Source organism: Anser cygnoides, chromosome 14, assembly GCF_040182565.1.
Source record: "Anser cygnoides isolate HZ-2024a breed goose chromosome 14, Taihu_goose_T2T_genome, whole genome shotgun sequence".
Classification (NCBI taxonomy): domain Eukaryota; kingdom Metazoa; phylum Chordata; class Aves; order Anseriformes; family Anatidae; genus Anser; species Anser cygnoides.
In genome coordinates, this window is record NC_089886.1 from 5,351,042 (window position 1) to 5,363,014 (window position 11,973).

An 11,973-nucleotide genomic window follows, 5' to 3' on the forward strand; every position below is an offset into this window, starting at 1 on the left:
GAAGATTTCTTGCCCCCCCTTTTTTTTTCCTTCAGGAATGAGGTTCAAGCCAACTCTCGTCCTTAATTCATTTTAATATCGCTGTCTTTATGCAGTGTACTCTCGTACTCTTCTGCAGCAGCGTGTATGCATAGAAGTGCAGGGTTTTTTTTATATGATGTCCCCATTGCTAACAGCAGAAAATGAAGTAGCTGAGCAGGCTTACTGCGTAAAGCATTGAAGCCCCTGAAGACCTGTCGCTGGCACTCCAGTGTCACTTCAGAACTCACGTCCTTTACGTTGGCATCCATTTGTTTGGAAATAAATGACCTTGTTCAATGTTACCTTGAATACCACATGCCTCAGAGTGCTCACCTCTTTGTATTTTTAAAATTTACCATCTTGAAGTAGCTCTAAGTCCCTAACAGAGTTACGAGACCATTACAGACTTCTGCGATGATTTCTCTTAGGTTCCATGTAGTGTGAGATTTTAATTCTCGCCAACACATTTGCTGTCTTGCCACTAGATGGTGCATGCATCACAGGCTTCATGTGCACGGGGAGGTGCAGGCGCTGTGCTTTGAGTGGCATCCAGAAAGTGGAGCTTGTGCAATTAGTCTTAGAATATTTGCAGAAATTCAGGCCGAGGATCTAACCTTCTCCAGTGGCAGCAGTTGATTTGGCAACGTCCACGTTAGTTTAATATTGGCTTTATAAATCCAGCTGCCACAATGGAAATGAAAAAGATCTACTTTGCAGCTAGTTCAATATAACTGAGTGCAAAATCACTCTGGCCATACTCCTGGTTACTGTTCCCTTATCTACTGGCTCTTCAGGCAGAGCACAAGGTTATTTTAGGGTGGGAACTTCCCCAAATGGTACAGGTGACTGCATGGCATTTGTTTCTACTGACACGGGTAGAGAAAAACACTTATTTAAAACATTTGGAACTGAGCTGGGAGAGGGAAGGCAAAAATTCTGAGGAAAAGGTAAGGGGGAAGGATGAGAATATGCAAGGTACATAGGGTGACATTCAGGGGAAAAAAAGTCTTACATCGTTAAAGTGTAAGTGTTCTGGTTACTTCCTTGCTTTTCATCTTACCCTCCTAACCCAGAGGCACTAATTGTTCGCTCTCTAAATGTTCGCTTACGCTGTTTGCATGGAAAGCAGTAAAGTTAATTAAGCTATGGGGACCTTTTTTTGCATTGGAATATTTTCTTTTTCCAAAATAAGCCCAGTATTCTTACATATTTTAAGTTTTTAAAAGATAGGAAGATACGCTCTGGTTAAATCTTCCCAGTGTGTCAGTGGACAGCATTAATTTGCAACAAACATGGAGCAGTTTTACAATAATAAACATACATTGCATGAAATAAAAACAACTGTTGGGTTTTAATGACCACAAAGATGTCAGCTTCAGCTAATTGTTCATTGCACGCTTTTTTGTTGTTTGTTTTTCTAGTTTCAGACCAAGAACATTCAAGGTACAGACTGCTCCCCTTGGGGCACAGTAGTGGATTAATGGCACTTTCTCCACAGTGGCTAATGGTATTGATAGCTCTTCAGAGGCTGCAATTATTGATTTTATTTTTCTTCTTCCTTTTTAAAAAAATAGCAGACCAATTATTAGTCTGCTTTTTGGCCAAGAAGGCTAAGGCCTGTTGTACCTAAAGACCTGAACCAATCCACCCTGGCAGCAAAACATAAGATGCAGATTAGCTGGGGAATAGCCTGGAGATACACAAGGATTTCTTTTAATGATCTCTTCCCCTCCCACCTCTCACAGACACCACAGTGTGAGTGGGGAACTGCATTAAAGTTACCTCAGGCCTGTCAGACCCCCCCGAAGCAGAGAAAACAGCCCTGCTGAAAGGGGGGGCCCAGCCCAACCCTGACCGTGCTGCAAGCCAGCCGGCTCGTCCCAGCGCAGGGGGCATGAGGTATGAGGTGGGTCTGCGCTGTAATTTCTGACCTTAGATCACTGACTTTAAGCCAGTGAAATGGGGGAAATAAATTACAAGAAAAAATATATATATTCTAAGAACTGACCTGGGCATAGGGTAGCGTGGTGAAGGGAAGGACCCCGCTTACATCCTATCTGTCAATGTGGTATCCCATGATGGAGCTGTTGCTTCAAACACCTCAGACACTGGACGAGGCTAGACCTTTCTTGTTTATTTTTCTCTGTGATTTTCTGGGCTCTGGTGACGTGAGCCAGACTCCAGCTGGTACAAGAGAGCATCGCCTGTCTTCGTGGTTGTGGTGTTTGGGTGCTGTGAACCAAGTTCTTGTTAGCCAGACGTCTGCTCTCACCCAGGTCACTGAGAGCACAGGATGCCATTCAGGGAATATCTTCTGCCAGAATCTCAGAAATCTGAATTACAGGTTACTATGTAAAGGAAGCAAATGGAGATATTCTGGCAATGAATGGAGTTTTTTATGAAGGTTTCATTTTTAGTGGAGACAGCCACCATCTTTTCAATATGTCTTAACCTTGTCTCAGCATGGTCCTGAGTTTTCCAGTAGGTTAATAGCAGCTATATTCAGCAAAAAGTCTCAGTGCTCTGCCCAGTGAAAGAAGAGCAAGCCAGACATGCTTAGCTTTCAAGCTGAGGTTTGTTCTTCAGTTTCTCAGCTTATTAATTTATGTATTTTCATTCTGTTTGCAGTGTGTGTGTGTGTGTGAGTGCATGCGTGTGTGTGTGTAGGCCGTACTCCCTTCCCTTCCTTAACCTTCCCTAACCCGACAGGCAGGGGGAGGGTGTGTGTTGGGATTGTGGCACCAAATACAGGAATTCAGAGTCCACGAATTGTTGCTTTGGGTGTTTACATTTCTAGTTGGATCCAGTCCTGAGTCTTTGGTATGTCTGTACAATTTAATTAAGCTTTCACATTTGACAATGTCAAACTGTGGTCTCATCCAGTTACATAAGCTTCAGGAGACAGCCAACTGTGCCGTTACATTTGTCTTTGTATTGCTCATGTATTACAGAACCACGCAAACGAATAAAGAGAAGGAACCCACCCAGTGCTGCAGCACGTGCTCTTCTTTCTCCAGCGCGATTCTCTGCTGGCTGTGCAATTACAGCCAATGCCTGTAATCTGCTTCTATCTAAATGTTATTTCTTATAGGTCTGGCTGATCTTACAAATCCTCCTTTTTCCCACAAGAGTTAGTCTCATTCTACAGAGCACAAAAATCACTCAAAAAGGCAATAAGTTGCTGAAGGTCACACGTGTCAGGGCTGCAGAGCAGATTCTGCCCGCGCTCCCCAGCTCTGTCACTTTCTGCTCTCTCATATTCTGCAGGTGAGTATCAGAAATTCCCATCCCATGCACCAAAGCATCTGGAGAGAGCTTAAGGAGGGTGCAATTGCTCTGCATTTGTGTAGACCAAATGGTGTTAGCAGAGCACAGAAAAGTGGCCGTGTCCTACCCTGAGGACTGCTCCACCACGTGTTAAGCAGCGTCCTCTCTCCGTCCCGTGGCGTTTGTTCTCCTCTGTCCCCCACAGGAGGAGCGCTTTGTTTTCATAACGGTTTTAAAAATATTTCAGTGCTGGAAAAGCTGAACAGTCTGTACGACTTACTGAAACAGTGGCTCCTTAAATATGTCTGCAATGCCCTGAGCCGTAAAGATAGATAGGTCTGTATTTTTGCTGAAATGTGAGGGAGATGAAATAAGTCACTTGGAGCTGCCGGGGATCAGGGCGTGAGGGCTTTTGCAGCAGGAGCAGTGAGATCTTGTAGGCCAACTGTTTTATTATGACATAGCAAGAAACACTTCTCTAGGAAAAAAAACCTACACGTGACAAACTGCTGTGCAACTGCAGCCCTTAATACTGTTAATGAGAAAGAAAAGAATTCTAATAAATCCTAATTAGAGCATTCTCTCTGGTAGCTGAGTCTGTGTAGCCCCACTGTGTCTTGGAGGCTGACAAAGGTATGGCAGGTCACGTTCAGGGCTGCTCTTCCTGCAATACAGGGCAGGTGGAAAAAGAAAAACACAATGAAATTTTGCAAAATGAGAACTTCATTTTGAAATGAAATGCTGGAATGCACTCACAGCACTTTCATGGGACAGACCTTGGTGGGGAGGCTTTGCTTAATTTCCCTTAATTGTGGCAAGAGTTGTTTTCATCCTTATTTTCAGATGCAAAAATCTCTAAGGCAATAGGCATCCCTAAATGTGGACATAAATGTTGTTGTGTTTTCCTTTCTACCCCATACCATTGACAGTGGGCTGTAAGAAGACAATTTTTGTCTTTGGGCCCAAAATCCAAATTTTCTATTACTAGTCCAAGATTATCAGGTAACTTTTCTGTTGCCAGCATTAGGCTTAGAGAGGTGTTTCGTTCAGAATCTGTTTTTTGAAGACAGTGAAATTTAATAATTGATGAACTTTGGCCGTGCTATGCCACAGCTGCTGTCACACACTGCACCATGCCTGCTGGCAAATTGGGCCAGGAGCAATTTTACAGTATCCATCAGAAAGATGTGTAAAGACTATGGATCTTTAACCGGATATTTAAAATGAAAAAGAAAAAAAACGGAAATGATTGTAATAAAGAATTTCACTTGTAATATGTGTTCTTTGTTCAAATTTTAGCAGTTCAAAGGTTTTAAAAGAAAAGAATGAAAAATCACACGTAGCTATTTTAGTCTCCAGCACATTTTTCTACTGCAGGCTTACTTTAACGTTGGACTCTGGAGGGAGAAGGCTCCTAATGCAGCACGGGAGGGTTTGGTGAACCCGGGAGCAGGCAGCAGGAACAAAAGCCGTGCCCATTTCATTCCCACTGCACACATCCCTGCTGTGCTGCTAGAGTTGGCTTCAGGGTTCAGATATTACCCTGCCTGGTGCTCTGGTTCATGATGTCACATTGTTAAATTATCAACTTAGTTAATTACGCTTACAAAAGGGTTGTAATTTTGGTCACAGTTCATTTGAAGCAGAAGCCAAGAGTGACTTACACGGTTTCTGTCCTGGCCGGAGGCAGCATTTCTACATTCCCTAACTCTTTCAGCCCCCTCTTGTCGCAACCCAGGTTGGTGTACAAACAGCAACTGTGTTCTGCTGATGAAAAGCACAGAGGAAAATTAGATGGTATTTATGAAATACCATGTTGTTATCTCAGCACTCAAAAGTGACATTTTGAAAAGTGGTTGGCAGTAGGGTCTGCTCCCCTGGGGATTGATGGGGTCCGTGTACAGTGGTTTGGTTTATATCAAAGGGGAGGGTTTATATCACAGGAGGGTTTGCAAGCAGGGCATGAAAGGTCAACGGTAAAATGGAAGTTTCACCTGGAGCAAGAAAATAGGCTTTATCCAGGAAAGGAAACTAAATTCTGCACACTGGGTCATTTCTCCAGTTACATAGTAATCATTGGTTACATAATGAGAATGTACTCAGTGTCCTCATGGCCTCAAGGAAAATATTTTGCATGCAGTACTTTATGGGCTGGCACAAGACTGCTCCGAGAACAGCAAACATCTCCCTAGAGCTGGAGCCCAGGCCCGAGAACAAAGATTGCCCAAACCACAGCAGAGCTGCTGCAGGTGGTGGTCCTAACCCAGAGTCATGCTGCTCACCTTTGGGTTGGATCGTGCCCGGTTCCTCTCCTGGATGGAAATCCCTGCATAGTCTGAGTGGTTGCAACTATTGAATAGTTATGGGCATGTGCATGCAGCTAAGGAGCGGAGGTGAACTTTGGTGGTGGAAATCTCTCTGCTGCATTTACACCTGCATGGGGAAAGGAGGGGAAGCCTCTGGGCTTGAGGAGAACCTAATGCACCTTGGCTGCAAATGCTGAAGAAGCTGTTGCAGTCTGTTTTTCCACGTTTCATTTGTTGTTGTTGTTTAGAAATAGTCATTTATATGAATTTGTAAGTATAATTCTTCAACACAAGCATGAGCTGATGGGGAATACAAAGAGCATCTTGAGCAAAGCTGCTATTTCTTGTGTAGTTGCTCTTCTGTGAGCAGAAGTTGTAGCCCAGCACCTCTGGTATAAACCAGAGGTACTCTCCCCTGTTCTCGCAACCAAGGGAAATAAAGCATTCTTCTGAACTCGGATGACTTGTATGTGTCATATTCCACCACCAAACACGACGTGGCAGTCTCCCAGCTGGCTGGTACTGCTTTCACCTTGCATGACCACCGAGCTTCGCCCAGCAGAGGCTTGCTCATCCTGGGGGGGAAAGCCAGTGCATGTGGTGGGAGGTGCAGGCAGGTAGAGGGATGGAGTAACACAGCTCTTGCTAAGCTCACAGCAAGCTGATGGGCTTTCAGCTTGATTTGTTTAAAAAAAAAAAAAAAAAGAAATGGCTGACAAAATGTTAATGCACACAAGTAAATAAACTAATAATTCCATTTCCCTCATCAGCTGCTAATAGAAAGCCGTGCTTTACATACAGCAGAAAATTGTTCCCATTATGAGCCCATTCCAAAGCACTTACAGGCTCCCTTTGATTTTAGATGAGATTTGGTCAAATGTTATGTAGCAACTAGATGATATTCCAGAAATGCCCAGATTTTTGCAACAGTCCTCGGAAGTGCTGCCTCCAGGAGCATTAATTCCAGGAAGGCTATGATTGCCAGGGACATTATATGTGTATTTACACAACGTGTATTTTGCATCAGCTTTATCTTGTGCCAGACAAGTTATACTTGAGAATCCAGGATCATGGGAAAAGGCCACGAGACCAAGATGTGGTGTTTCAGGGTTCATCACTGCTGTCAACTGTGGCCCGCATAAGCAGTGCCAGCCACATAAATACACATGGGCTCTGGTGATCGAGGCAAAAAGCTGTGTCTGAATGATGTTCAAATGCAACACTGCAAGCTTGTGCTTTCTGAGCTGGTACTGCAGAATTATCTGAGGTGGAAGCAGGACTCTGCCTGGATAATGCAAGGCGTGTCACTGACAGCACTGCTGCCTCTGCAGTGACTGATGCAGCACTGCACCCTGTGCTGCCTCCAGCTGCCAGCCCTGCTCCCCCGCTCTGTGCACGCATTTGGCAATCATTTCGGATCTCTTTTCTGCCTGTGGTTGCTGCTGCAAAAGCAAAACTCTTGGCCATTAATAATGTTGCTGATGGAACATATGAGGCTTTCATTCAAAGCTAAGGGATCCCTGCTCAGTCACTAAATGCAGTTTAACTTAATTGTACACCATTTGTTATTACTCTCCATTTGGGGAGGCTCAAAGTTAATTAAATATGCCCTCAATTAGGCCCAATTGCAGGCACTTTAGGGTGAGGGGAAGTACTGATGTTCTAGCCACACAGCCTCCAACCTAGGCAGGCCTCATATCCTGCCTCAGGCTTGGGTCTGAGTCCCTTAAATTAGGCCCCGTGTTTTCTCTTGGAGCTTTAAGTTAGGGATTTTCTCTTAAAGATAGCTGCTTTTACCCTAACTTCAGTACTGACATTCAAAGAACTTTTCAGAAACTACTTTTGCTGACCTCACCCACGTGCCTCCTGCATGGACCTGTCTGTTGTGTTCAAATCTTCTCCATCTCCCCTCTTGCCATTGTGTTCACCCTTTGGGGCAGGCCCATTCCTGACCCTTCCCTGCTTCTAAACACACTGCATGTTGGCCTGTCACTTGCCTGTGAACTGGTTGTGAAGGCTGAGACTGAAAGCTGCTGCTTTGGCTCCTCTCTCAACGTGGTTTAAAGAGCCTGGATTTGGGGTGATTTTTCTTTCTAATTTCTTTGCAAACCCAGCAACTGCAAAACCCAGCCCCTTGAGGAGAAACAATTTTCGCTACAGCAAAAGGATGATCCAGAAAAAGCCAATGCACTCTGAAGCTTCATCCCCGCAAGGTTTGCAGCTCACCATGCCTGGGGCAGCCCACAGCTGAGCAAGCCTGGAGCCGTGGCTGCACTCGTACTGGGAGCTCGGACTGAGAGACCATGGCTCTGTGAGGGGCTGAGTGCTTCTCCTGGGTGTCCTGGGCTGCAGCTGCGTCCCAGTGCTCTGCATATTAACCAATTTATGGAGCCAGCAGTAGTGGCAGCAGCCGAGTCGTGTGCTCGTGGCTGGGCTGTCACCGGGACACACCACATCAGCGCTCCGGTCCCTGCTCCAGGAAATGCAGGTGGGTTTTAGGTTTCCAGGGGGCTCTTTTGGGAAAGGTGATGGGTTTGAAGATTTGGCGCATTTTCGGGAATATGTGGCAGCTGAGGAGGAATCATGGAGCTGGCCACCAGCTCTGGAAGGGGCTGCGTGTGGTGCCCTGCTGCAGCTCTGCCGTGAGGGCCAATGTCGTAGCTGCAGCCTTGTCCTGGGGGAGCCCTGCTGATACACGGCATGGCAGGTTTTGTACAAATCAAACACCTGGGCCTGACTCTGACCAGGCAGAAAGGCTTTGTAAGGCATTGCCTGTGTGGGGAAAGGGCCTGGGGGCTGGCCATGCCGTGAGCCATGCATGGAGCCACAAGGCCGCACCTCACAGAGAGGCCCTGTGCCGAGAATGATCACTCGTGGGTCTGCAAGAATGGAGACAGCTGCTTGACGTAACGGTTTTATTTGTTTTTCTCAGTAAAATGTAGTGATACATGCAGTTGGCACAAGACTTGCTAGGCATTAGTGTCAGAAACGTTCACGTGGAGAGAAACTGAAATGTCCACAGGGCAATGAGGACAAACGTCACCTCCGCCCCGACGTGGGCCTGAGAGGGAAGGGGAGAGGAGGAGGAGGCAGAGTGGGCGAGTAAAGCTGGGGCCGGTGCTACGCCTCGATCAGCTCGAGCTCTCCGTCAGCCTGCATAAACGCTGGAGCCGCCTTCGCTTTTGTTCTTGCTGTGTGGTTAGTTCAAAAACTAAGATGAGAAGCAGTTCAGCTCCGTAGTGCTAATGAGTTTCAACAGGAATAAAAATATTTGAGGTAAGAGATGTGAGAATGAGAAGTTCAAATATGCTCACCTTTTGATCTTCGAGCATATTTACACTCACATTGGTACTGAGCAGAAGTTGCCTTCTGATTTAATCTACTGCAGGGTGTTTTAGAAATCGCTTGTGAGCACTTTTATAATTGCAGCTTTGTGGTGGTATTTCCCATCCTAGCTGCAGTTGAACAAGCAGCCTGGTCCCTGTGCTCTCCTCTGTGCCAAAAGATTTATTCGTGGTAGTAGCAGTAATAATTACCCTAGCATTGCTTTGCAGTTTTCTCATCTACGTCTCTCACCCAGCTACACAGGCTGCTGCCCCCTGTGTGGGTGCTCTGGCTGCAGGACAGTGCGGTGACAAGTGACGTTTTTTTTGTATACGAAGAAGTCTCAGTGTGGTAGTGAGGGGATGACTCGGCTGTGTGCTCACCGTGCCAGGACTTCACAGCAACATGGCAGTGTTGCTCTTTCTCCTGGCATCCCATGTAGCAATGGTATCATCAGCAAACAGATTGTCCTGTGCACTTATGCTGGTTTTCCACGTTTCACTCTCACAGCACCAGGCAAGGGAAAGTCAGCATGGTTAGCATGGCCAGGCAGGGGAAACTACAGAAGCACACACATGTAAGGAAACCCAGAAATGATTCATGCGTACACATGGCTCTCTCGGCACTCAGCTCTGTACATGCCTGGGCTCTGTGCAGACACAGCAGCGCTGAGGCCACCGCAATGCAGAGCGATGGACCTCGATTCCCTCCAGGTCCAGGACAGCAGCAGCACCAGGCAAGTGCTGTCTGGACAATGCTCACCCAGGGCTTGTAGCTCATCCCCAACGAGGGCAGATCACGGAGTGAAGGTAGTATATTTTTGCAAGGCTGAGGACGAGGAAAATCCCCCCCCCGAGCTGTTTCAGGATTTTCCATGTTGCTCTCTAACAGATCCTTATCAAAGACTTCCTATAACTTCCTATAACTTTTAAAAGTATTTATTTATGTGAATGCACTAACAGATGACCTATCCAGTGATGTTCAGGTGTCGACGCAGTGATCTATGATGGGTCTCTTGGTAAATGTTTATGTCAGTGAGGAGGGCATATTTAGTACTGTCCAAGCATTGTTCCCAATGTTCCTTTTGGAATAACTGTACCCAAGAGTGAGAAACATCTGGCTGCTTGGCATTTGCTGTAAAACACCACTAGTTTGATGTCCCCGCAGATTACTTCTCCAAAACAGATGGGTTTTTGTGTTGTCTTCAGCTTTTCTCCTTGCTCAGGGTAGTTCTAGGCAATAGGTGTGGGACAATGCTTTGTGAACTGTTGCCTTTTCAAAATGAGAATTAATTGCTATTTCCTCAGCAGACAAGACTCTGGATTGTCCATTTGCCCACCGATGAGGGATATGATGGATCACAAAAGGCTGCCTGACTTGCATGCACGTTCAAGCCATATATTCCACGTAAAGACTCCAGGGAGAGCTTCTAGAGCACGGGGTGGTTATTTCTTGCAAACAACATTATTCAGAACAGATACTTTTTCACACTTCAGCAATGGCTGGAAGCAAACAAGCCTTTATCTTTGCTTCTTTCCAGATGCATCTGTGCTCTGAAATCCAGTTATGGATCACGGCTTTTTTAGCTGCCTGGAAGCACTCGGAGTATCTCTGTTTACTGGGGACATCACCCATTGCATTTTTGTCACTGGAAGAAATTTCTCTCTCTTCTTTTTCATCAGCACCTGCTGTATTGAACGAACTACTCTGCTTCCTTACAGAGCACCGCAAAACTCGGTTTCCTAGCAGCTTCCCTCTGGCTGAGCATGGCAATAGCTTTTCACCGTTAATGAACACGGTACCACCTTCTTTCTGACTGTGATTACTGCTTAAAACTGCTCCCTCATCCCTTCTGAGATACCTCATCTCTGAGCACAGCGTTTCTTTCTGCACCGGCCTTGGAGAGGGAAGCCTTGGAAAACTGAACACCTGTGGGAAGTTTGGGTTCCCTTCAGGTTCTCCTTTCATGGCTGGGGGATGAAGGTCACCATGTGGGGTGTCCGTGCAGCTGGAAGAGTTGCACTGTGAGTAGCCAGTGCTGGAGCTTTTACTCCAAGAACCCTTGGAGGAACAGAGCTTTCCCGCACCCGTGTAGATCTGTGCCAGGGGGTCCTCTCTGGACCAGAAGTCGGTTTCTGCATCATCAGGAGCAGGCGTGACTTTTCCCAGTGGCACCACATTTGAGATGAAATTGGTCAATTTACACGTTGACGTTTCTGGCAGGGATGGGGACCATGACGTGGCTTCAAGGCTCTGCAGAATCTTTCTGTTCTGAACTTTATGGCTGCTTACAGGAAGGCCCGGGAAGGTGGGTCTGGCAAGGTGGCAGATAGATTGAATGTAATCATCGCTGGAATATGAATCTTGGTTGGTTAAAGTGCTTCCAGTGTGTTTCGGGTTGCTGGTTAAATCTTCCATTGCTTCCTCATGGGTTTCACATATGGTTGGGAGAGGTTTTGCAACACTGAGCCTTATCCGGGGTGCCATGGCTGCAAGGAACAGACGAGACACGGTCAGCACGGGACAGCCAGCCATGGTAAAGAAATCCTGGGGCTGTTTCTGTGAAATCTGTGCTACTGGATCCACCCAATATTTTCTTCTGGCCAAGAGTGGTGTTTACAGACACTTCATTCTAAAAATCTGGTGGCAGGATTTTTATACCTATGGCTTCCAGGGGAGCCCATATACACAAAAGAAGCCAAATGGTTAAGTGCAGTAGAAGGTAAAAGGTTCATTAAAGAGACTCATGGAGGTCAGTAACTGTGTTCCCTTCTGAACTCGTGCGTGCAGTTAGCAGCTGAAGCAGCGCAGTGCTTGTGCACCACCCAGGCTGTACCAGCAAGGGACAAACTCCTCTCCCTCATCCTCCGCTGCCTGCTCGCTGTAGCAGGGCCCGGATTCCACATTCGGTCTGGCCTGGCAAGAGCTGATCCCAAAAGGAGAGGAGCTGACCTCCCGCCATGGGGAGTGTCACGTGAAGGATGTGACATTAAAGCTGATCTCTGCTGTAAGACTACAGTAAGGTGGAGGTGATGATGTACAAACATTCACTTTC

At 46.3% G+C, this 11,973-nt stretch overlaps 1 protein-coding gene across 2 annotated transcripts in view; it reads right to left on the bottom strand.

Moving 5' to 3' along the window:
* Positions 1–8,495: 8,495 nt before the first annotated feature.
* Positions 8,496–11,973, bottom strand: part of ADAMTS2 (ADAM metallopeptidase with thrombospondin type 1 motif 2) — a 191,086-nt gene continuing 187,608 nt past the window's right edge. For both annotated transcript variants that reach the window (XM_048057168.2, XM_067005513.1), the window contains exon 23: positions 8,496–11,407. The gene's annotated coding sequence lies outside the window, so the exon portion shown is untranslated. The remainder of the gene's footprint in view (positions 11,408–11,973) is intronic.